The sequence below is a fragment of the Erinaceus europaeus genome, chromosome 18, assembly GCF_950295315.1.
Source record: "Erinaceus europaeus chromosome 18, mEriEur2.1, whole genome shotgun sequence".
NCBI lineage: Eukaryota > Metazoa > Chordata > Mammalia > Eulipotyphla > Erinaceidae > Erinaceus > Erinaceus europaeus.
The window spans coordinates 2,719,588-2,729,910 of record NC_080179.1 but is presented as its reverse complement, the minus strand read 5'-3'; the positions used below and the strand labels follow the sequence as shown (position 1 = coordinate 2,729,910).

At 51.5% G+C, this 10,323-nt stretch overlaps 1 long non-coding RNA gene across 1 annotated transcript; it reads right to left on the bottom strand.

The window, feature by feature from the left end:
- Window positions 1-8,914: 8,914 nt before the first annotated feature.
- LOC132534297 (uncharacterized) lies at window positions 8,915-10,258 on the bottom strand. Its single transcript, XR_009546020.1, has 2 exons — window positions 10,163-10,258; window positions 8,915-9,553 (listed from the first exon to the last, which is right to left on the bottom strand). It is a non-coding gene; the product is annotated as an uncharacterized LOC132534297 (long non-coding RNA).
- Window positions 10,259-10,323: the final 65 nt, after the last annotated feature.

Sequence of the window (10,323 nt, the reverse complement as noted above, 5' to 3'; positions counted from 1 at the left end):
GTGAGACATGGATGGACATGGGGTACTGCACCACAGCAAAGGACTCTGGGAGGGAGGAGAGCACAGAGTGAGACATGGATGGACATGGGGCACTGCACCACAGCAAAGGACTCTGGGAGGGAGGAGAGCACAGAGTGACACATGGATGGACATGGGGCACTGCACCACAGCAAAGGACTCTGGGAGGGAGGAGAGCAAAGGGTGAGACATGGATGGACATGGGGCACTGCACCACAGCAAAGGACTCTGGGAGGGAGGAGAGCACAGGGTGAGACATAGATGGACATGGGGTACTGCACCACAGCAAAGGACTCTGGGAGGGAGGAGAGCACAGGGTGAGACATAGATGGACATGGGGTACTGCACCACAGCAAAGGACTCTGGGAGGGAGGAGAGCACAGGGTGAGACATGGATGGACATGGGGTACTGCACCACAGCAAAGGACTCTGGGAGGGAGGGAAGCACAGGGTGAGACATGGATGGACATGGGGCACTGCACCACAGCAAAGGACTCTGGGAGGGAGGGAGAGCACAGAGTGAGACATGGATGGACATGGGGCACTGCACCACAGCAAAGGACTCTGGGAGGGAGGAGAGCACAGGGTGACACATGGATGGACATGGGGCACTGCACCACAGCAAAGGACTCTGGGAGGGAGGAGAGTACAGAGTGACATATGGATGGACATGGGCTCCTGCACCACAGCAAAGGACTCTGGGAGGGAGGAGAGCACAGAGTGAGACATGGATGGACATGGGGTACTGCACCACAGCAAAGGACTCTGGGAGGGAGGAGAGCACAGAGTGACACATGGATGGACATGGGGCACTGCACCACAGCAAAGGACTCTGGGAGGGAGGAGAGCACAGAGTGACACATGGATGGACATGGGGCACTGCACCACAGCAAAGGACTCTGGGAGGGAGGAGAGCACAGAGTGAGACATGGATGGACATGGGGCACTGCACCACAGCAAAGGACTCTGGGAGGGAGGAGGGCACAGAGTGAGACATGGATGGACATGGGGCACTGCACCACAGCAAAGGACTCTGGGAGGGAGGAGAGCACAGAGTGACACATGGATGGACATGGGGCACTGCACCACAGCAAAGGACTCTGGGAGGGAGGAGAGCACAGGGTGAGACATGGATGGACATGGGGCACTGCACCACAGCAAAGGACTCTGGGAGGGAGGAGAGCACAGAGTGACACATGGATGGACATGGGGCACTGCACCACAGCAAAGGACTCTGGGAGGGAGGAGAGCACAGGGTGAGACATGGATGGACATGGGGCACTGCACCACAGCAAAGGACTCTGGGAGGGAGGAGAGCACAGGGTGAGACATGGATGGACATGGGGCACTGCACCACAGCAAAGGACTCTGGGAGGGAGGAGAGCACAGAGTGACACATGGATGGACATGGGGCACTGCACCACAGCAAAGGACTCTGGGAGGGAGGAGAGCACAGGGTGAGACATGGATGGACATGGGGCACTGCACCACAGCAAAGGACTCTGGGAGGGAGGAGAGCACAGGGTGAGACATGGATGGACATGGGGTACTGCACCACAGCAAAGGACTCTGGGAGGGAGGAGAGCACAGGGTGAGACATGGATGGACATGGGACACTGCACCACAGCAAAGGACTCTGGGAGGGAGGGAGAGACAGAGTGAGACATGAATGGACATGGGGCACTGCACCACAGCAAAGGACTCTGGGAGGGAGGAGGGCACAGAGTGAGACATGGATGGACATGGGGCACTGCACCACAGCAAAGGACTCTGGGAGGGAGGAGAGCACAGAGTGACACATGGATGGACATGGGGCACTGCACCACAGCAAAGGACTCTGGGAGGGAGGAGAGCACAGAGTGAGACATGGATGGACATGGGGCACTGCACACAGCAAAGGACTCTGGGAGGGAGGAGAGCACAGAGTGAGACATGGATGGACATGGGGTACTGCACCACAGCAAAGGACTCTGGGAGGGAGGAGAGCACAGAGTGAGACATGGATGGACATGGGGCACTGCACCACAGCAAAGGACTCTGGGAGGGAGGAGAGCACAGGGTAAGACATGGATGGACATGGGGCACTGCACCACAGCAAAGGACTCTGGGAGGGAGGAGAGCACAGAGTGACACATGGATGGACATGGGGCACTGCACCACAGCAAAGGACTCTGGGAGGGAGGGAGAGCACAGGGTGAGACATGGATGGACATGGGGCACTGCACCACAGCAAAGGACTCTGGGAGGGAGGAGAGCACAGGGTGAGACATGGATGGACATGGGCACTGCACCACAGCAAAGGACTCTGGGAGGGAGGAGAGCACAGAGTGACACATGGATGGACATGGGGCACTGCACCACAGCAAAGGACTCTGGGAGGGAGGAGGGCACAGAGTGAGACATGGATGGACATGGGGCACTGCACCACAGCAAAGGACTCTGGGAGGGAGGAGAGCACAGGGTGAGACATGGATGGACATGGGACACAGCACCACAGCAAAGGACTCTGGGAGGGAGGGGAGCACAGGGTGAGACATGGATGGACATGGGACACTGCACCACAGCAAAGGACTCTGGGAGGGAGGGGAGCACAGAGTGACACATGGATGGACATGGGGCACTGCACCACAGCAAAGGACTCTGGGAGGGAGGAGAGCACAGGGTGAGACATGGATGGACATGGGGCACTGCACCACAGCAAAGGACTCTGGGAGGGAGGAGAGCACAGGGTGAGACATGGATGGACATGGGGCACTGCACCACAGCAAAGGACTCTGGGAGGGAGGAGAGCACAGGGTGAGACATGGATGGACATGGGCACTGCACCACAGCAAAGGACTCTGGGAGGGAGGAGAGAACAGAGTGACACATGGATGGACATGGGCACTGCACCACAGCAAAGGACTCTGGGAGGGAGGAGAGCACAGGGTGACACATGGATGGACATGGGCACTGCACCACAGCAAAGGACTCTGGGAGGGAGGAGAGCACAGAGTGAGACATGGATGGACATGGGGTACTGCACCACAGCAAAGGACTCTGGGAGGGAGGAGAGCACAGAGTGAGACATGGATGGACATGGGGCACTGCACCACAGCAAAGGACTCTGGGAGGGAGGGAGAGCACAGGGTGACACATGGATGGACATGGGGCACTGCACCACAGCAAAGGACTCTGGGAGGGAGGGAGAGCACAGGGTGACACATGGATGGACATGGGGCACTGCACCACAGCAAAGGACTCTGGGAGGGAGGGAGAGCACAGAGTGACACATGGATGGACATGGGGCACTGCACCACAGCAAAGGACTCTGGGAGGGAGGAGAGCACAGAGTGACACATGGATGGACATGGGGTACTGCACCACAGCAAAGGACTCTGGGAGGGAGGAGAGCACAGAGTGAGACATGGATGGACATGGGGCACTGCACCACAGCAAAGGACTCTGGGAGGGAGGAGAGCACAGAGTGAGACATGGATGGACATGGGGCACTGCACCACAGCAAAGGACTCTGGGAGGAGGAGAGCACAGAGTGACACATGGATGGACATGGGGCACTGCACCACAGCAAAGGACTCTGGGAGGGAGGGAGAGCACAGAGTGACACATGGATGGACATGGGGTACTGCACCACAGCAAAGGACTCTGGGAGGGAGGAGAGCACAGGGTGAGACATGGATGGACATGGGGTACTGCACCACAGCAAAGGACTCTGGGAGGGAGGAGAGCACAGGGTGAGACATGGATGGACATGGGGCACTGCACCACAGCAAAGGACTCTGGGAGGGAGGAGAGCACAGGGTGACACATGGATGGACATGGGGCACTGCACCACAGCAAAGGACTCTGGGAGGGAGGAGAGTACAGAGTGACATATGGATGGACATGGGCTCCTGCACCACAGCAAAGGACTCTGGGAGGGAGGAGAGCACAGGGTGACACATGGATGGACATGGGGCACTGCACCACAGCAAAGGACTCTGGGAGGGAGGAGAGCACAGGGTGAGACATGGATGGACATGGGGCACTGCACCACAGCAAAGGACTCTGGGAGGGAGGAGAGCACAGGGTGACACATGGATGGACATGGGGCACTGCACCACAGCAAAGGACTCTGGGAGGGAGGAGAGTACAGAGTGACACATGGATGGACATGGGCTCCTGCACCACAGCAAAGGACTCTGGGAGGGAGGGAGAGCACAGAGTGAGACATGGATGGACATGGGGCACTGCACCACAGCAAAGGACTCTGGGAGGGAGGGAGAGCACAGAGTGACACATGGATGGACATGGGGTACTGCACCACAGCAAAGGACTCTGGGAGGGAGGAGAGCACAGGGTGACACATGGATGGACATGGGACACTGCACCACAGCAAAGGACTCTGGGAGGGAGGGAGAGCACAGAGTGACACATGGATGGACACGGGGCACTGCACCACAGCAAAGGACTCTGGGAGGGAGGAGAGCACAGAGTGAGACATGGATGGACATGGGGCACTGCACCACAGCAAAGGACTCTGGGAGGGAGGAGAGCACAGGGTAAGACATGGATGGACATGGGGCACTGCACCACAGCAAAGGACTCTGGGAGGGAGGAGAGCACAGGGTGAGACATGGATGGACATGGGGCACTGCACCACAGCAAAGGACTCTGGGAGGGAGGAGAGCACAGGGTGAGACATGGATGGACATGGGGCACTGCACCACAGCAAAGGACTCTGGGAGGGAGGAGAGCACAGAGTGGCACATGGATGGACATGGGGCACTGCACCACAGCAAAGGACTCTGGGAGGGAGGGAGAGCACAGAGTGACACATGGATGGACATGGGGTACTGCACCACAGCAAAGGACTCTGGGAGGGAGGAGAGCACAGGGTGAGACATGGATGGACATGGGGCACTGCACCACAGCAAAGGACTCTGGGAGGGAGGAGAGCACAGGGTGAGACATGGATGGACATGGGGCACTGCACCACAGCAAAGGACTCTGGGAGGGAGGAGAGCACAGAGTGACACATGGATGGACATGGGCACTGCACCACAGCAAAGGACTCTGGGAGGGAGGAGAGCACAGGGTGACACATGGATGGACATGGGGCACTGCACCACAGCAAAGGACTCTGGGAGGGAGGAGGGCACAGAGTGAGACATGGATGGACATGGGGCACTGCACCACAGCAAAGGACTCTGGGAGGGAGGAGAGCACAGAGTGAGACATGGATGGACATGGGGCACTGCACCACAGCAAAGGACTCTGAGGAAGAAAACTTTGGAGTCCTAGCCCATAATGAAATTGTCGCATGTGTCAATGACTGCACTGTAATACATTAACCTCCTTAATAAAATAAAATAAATAAATGAACTTGAGAGGTGGCTAAATGGTAGAGTATATGCACAAGACCCTGCATTCAAGCTCTGATTCCACATTAAAATAAATAAATAAATATAAAGTTTTAACCAAAGGAATGGCATGACTCATGTTGGGCGGTTACTATTACTGCATTGGTAAGGATGGAATCCAATCCTTGCTTTCACGGATAAGAGACATGGTGGCATGAGTGGGAGAGGACTGTGATTCCAGATATTGTCTGGACAAGGAAAGTTTAAAATGGCATTTATAAAGTGTTGGGATATTGTGCAGATGTGGTAGAACATTGGCTGGGCCCACAAAGCATTCTATTTCCATGCAAGTTTTATTTACAGATATCCACCACGTTGGCCCCTCAGGGTATCACCCATTCCCGGAGAGCTGAAACCCTAACAACAATTGCTATGGAAGCTGTCTACCTTCCCAGAGTGCCTTGCTTTCTCCACCCCTTTTTCTAGCCAGTCCTGTCCTGACTTGCCACATCCGGAATTTCTCCCATAAAAGCCTTCCTGCTTCCGCCTTTCTCTCTCTTGCTTTTTTCCTCTCTCCGGGACCCAGAGAAGGGCTGGTAGGCTTAGTGGGAGGCGGCCATTTTGCTAGCTCCACGTGGTCTAAACCACTCTGCCCTCGCCCATTTCTGGGGTTCAGTGAATAAACATTTGTGTTCCCACTCTGCTCCAGTCTCTTCTCTCTCCCCCGCGACGCAACCCGACAATTAAGTAATCACACCTAGTCTTAACTGAACAAATATCCCTTCTTCATTTACAACAGTTTAGCTTGTAATTGCAAGGTCATGTTGAACCTGACAATCATACCATTCAAAACAGAGATATTCCCGGTACAAAGTTTAAACTCCTCAAGAGAACAGGGAGCGGATTCCAATGGTGCTTCAAAGGACCTGATGGCTGGTATTAGTGGCACCATAGGCACACTGAACTCCTCACCTCATCCGTGCTTTGGGACTATTCACAGCAAAAGTGGTTCTTAGGTTAAAAAGGCAACTGCCCTCCTCACTCCTCCAGCTAAGGCAAGCTACTAAAGTCATCATGTGGCCTTTGGTGTTCGACAACTGCATCTTTTATTCCAGTCAATTCAGCGGAAATTCTCGTCAGGATGATCAAGAAACGCATGTTAGCAGGTGCTGCCTGGGCTGTCAGGCAATGTAGAAGGAGGGAGAAGAGACTGGCGGTCATTTTGCCCCCATCACTAGTGCTGCCAAGTGTGTGCACTGCACTTCCTTCCTCGTGGCTTAAGAACAGAGCTCTCCTCTCCTGATCTTAACTCCTTTCAGAAGACTGCAGCCTCATTGTATTATTATTACTATCTTTTCTTTTGTTATTAGTGATTTAATAATGATCAACAAGATTGTAAGATCACAGGGCTACAATTCCACACAGTTCTTACCACCAGAGTTCCGTGTCCCATCCCCTCCATTGGAAGCTTCCCTGTTCTTTATCCCTCTGGGAGCATGGACCTAAATTCTTTATGGGGAGCAGAAGGTGAGAGTTCTGGCTTCTGTCATTGCTTCTATTTTAAATATTTTTATTATTGTCTTTATTTATTTATTGAATAGAGACAGTCAGAAATCCAGAAGGCAGGGGGTAATAGAGAGGGAGAAAGACAAAGAGATACCTACAGCCCTGCTTCACCACTCGTGAAGCTTTCCCCCTGCAGGTGGGGACCGGGGGTTTGAACTCGAGTCCTTGCACACTGTAACATGTGCACTCAACCAGGTGTGGCACCACCTGTCCCCTGTAATTGCTTTTTCACTGGACATGGGTGTTGACATGTGGACCCACACCCCCAGCCTGTGTCTGTCTGTCCCTAGTGGGGCAGGGCTCTGGGGAGGGGAGGCTCCAGGACACACAGGTGAGGTTGTCTGCCCAGTCAGGTTGACATCATGGCAGCATCTGCAACTTGGTGGCTGAAAAACAGTAAGCTATAAAGCAGAACAAATTGTCTCGTAATCAGGACCTAAAGGTAAGACTAGAGCAGATGAAACTAGGGGGTTTTGTGTGGGAGGAAGCTGGCAAGTCTATTTTAGGTATGTTCCAAGGGGCTCATGACTTTAGTAATTTTTGCCTGAACCTGACAGCTAACATGCAAGTGGCCTGAAAGTCTTGTCTGGGAAGATGGTGTCAGCGTTGACAATAGGCTAGAAAGCTGGAGGCTTTCCTGTCCTAGAAGTGTTGCTTGCTGGCTCGCTTGGATGTCTCAACAGTCTGATGACTGAGAAGCCATTAAAATCGTAGTTAGGAATGACTGCAGCAGCTCCCTCTGACCCCACACAATAGACAGACACAGAGGACTGTATTTCCAGATGCCTCTGGTGCCCTTTAGTTCAAGTTCTTTCTCTCACCTAAAAATAAAAAAATTTTAAAAATGAAGAGAAAGAATTCACCAGCACAATATGATGAAACATGCCAAGCAATGTGTCAAAAATAACAATGCGGGTCAAACTGGCATCGGTTGTTCCTGGAGGGGATGGTAAGAATCCCTTCACCAGGGACTGTCTGTGTCCTCTAGGAAAACTGGTCTGACTCAAGAGCCTTTCAGAGCAGCCGTACGCGGGACCTTCTCCTGTTAGAGAACTGCAGCTCCACTGTAGAATAAGGGTGATCAAGGTCTCTTGGCGTGACTTAAGAAACTGTTCACAGAATGACATTCTCAAAAATCACTTTAAAGCAGTGGCTTTCAACACCTAATGGGCATGTGAAACATCTGAAGATCTTACTAAAATTTAGATTCTGTTAACTTTCAATTTTTTTTAATTAATTAATTTATTATTGGATAGCGACTGAGAGAAATAGAGAAGGGAGGGAGAGATTGAGAGGGAAAGAGACAGAGGGATACCTGCAGACCTGCTTCAACACTCATGAAGCTTTTCCCCTGCAAGTGAGGACCAGGGGCTTAGACCCGGCCCCTTGGACATTGCAATGTGTGCGCTTAACCAAGTGCACCACTGCCCAGCACTCTAAAATTTAGATTCTGCTTCATTTCATCTGGGGGTATGCTTAAGACTGTATTCATTCTCTAAAAAAGAGTCCTGGGCAAAAATAAATATTCTTGATCTACCTAAATTTTCTAGAAAAAAACATTTATAGTGTATATACACAGCATTATAATTTCTATTACTCTGCTCTATTTTGTTTTTAAGAATATGTCAATTTTCTCTATATCTGAACTTGAAGCAGAACCCTGTCTCTCTTACTCCCTGGCAATTCCCTGAATATCTCAAGATTTTTCAACAATTTTGGTTGCTTATGTTCCTAGTTTTAGCTGGATTATTTATAACTCAAGTTCTGCACCCACCTTGCTGTTAATATTTAAGGTACTCTGATGATGTAATCCTCTCCTTTTTTTTTTCTCCTGACCCTCAGCTTTGGTTACTAGTGGTGCGGCAGGTCGAACGTGTTCCCTTCTGAGTGCAAGTCCTGTGCACTATGTTAGCTTTCCAAACCAATCTTTGCCCTTCAACCTTCAGAAAGTTAGCTATTAAATAATTCAGAAATTAAATAAACAAGAGTCAGATGTAAAAGACGCTGTATTACAACCTCCTTTCCAAAGAATAAAAAAAAGAAATGCTGGTTCTGTCTGGCAGAGCAAGACCTATGAGAAGCAGGGTGGGGACTGAGCATAAGAGGAGTTTCATTTCCCATTTTGACTCAGATCCTGTCATTTCAAAGGCAGCTTTTGAAGATAGATTGATTTTGATAATTCCCAGCATTCCACTTAGCATCACCTGGAGCCAGTCGAGGAATCAGAGGGTCTTGTTCTGACATTTGCATGGGAATCAAAAGCAACACCTTGATATTTTAAACTTCGCTGTTTCTGAGTGAGAGGTTGAGAGGTGCAAAGCTCCGGCTTCACCCACGCACACAGAAGGACGGACGGAGTTGGTCCACATGTCCATGCACAGCAGAGATGTTCAGCCAGTAGTTGTACCCACAGCCTCTCTGAAGGGGAGTCTGCTGAAGAGACCAAAGTATGCCCCACAGTTTGTTTTACAAAGATCCTCTAAAATGTCGATGAGGATATTTCATTTCTGAAAACCCATGCCAATTTTGAGATCATCCATTTATTTCCCAGTTGCAGAGCTGGGGATGGTATTTGAGTCTCCAGCAGGATCTATCGCTCAATTGTCATTTAACTGTAGATTAAGTGTCTGCATAAAAAAAGGAATGCATTTTACAATTTTCAAATTGATGCAAGTTTTATGGAGAGATGTAATGAGAATAAGGATCTATTTTATGCAGGAGGAAATGCTGTCTAGCACTGGGAAACTTAGACAAGGAAAGAAGAATCTAGCAGTGAATGAATGACTGCCTTCACAAAAGATGCCTCTGGGGAGCCAGGGGGTAGCGCAGCGGGTGAAGTGCACGTGGTGCAAAGTGCAAGGACCGGAGTAAGGATCCTGGCTCGAGCCCCCAGCTCCCCACTTGCAGGGGAGTCGCTTCACAGGTGGTGAAGCAGGTCTGCAGGTGTCTGTCTTTCTCTCCCCCTCTCTGTCTTCCCCTCCTCTCTCCATTTCTCTCTGTCCTAACAACGACATCAATAACAACAACAATAACTACTACAACAATGAAAAACAACAAGGGCAACAAAAGGGTAAGATAAATAAATATAAAAAAATAATAATAAAAGATGCTTCTGGGCATGGATGCTCTAAGGTAGGTCAAAAGAGCATCAACTGATCCATAGCTGTTCACTGCTTCCTCTGTAACACCAAGTCTTTCTGGTTCCCAGATGTAGGAAGAGGACAGGGTGATCTCACCTCTGCTGGCGTGAAGTTGAGTACAGTACTGAGAAGAGTGTCAGCGACAGGCTGCCATGTGAGGTGGCTCCAAAGCTGTGCCCACTGGCCAGACTGTCTGCATCTGTTCATGACTCCTGTAAACGCACACATGCGATGTGACTTCCTAGCGCCTCAGCTTC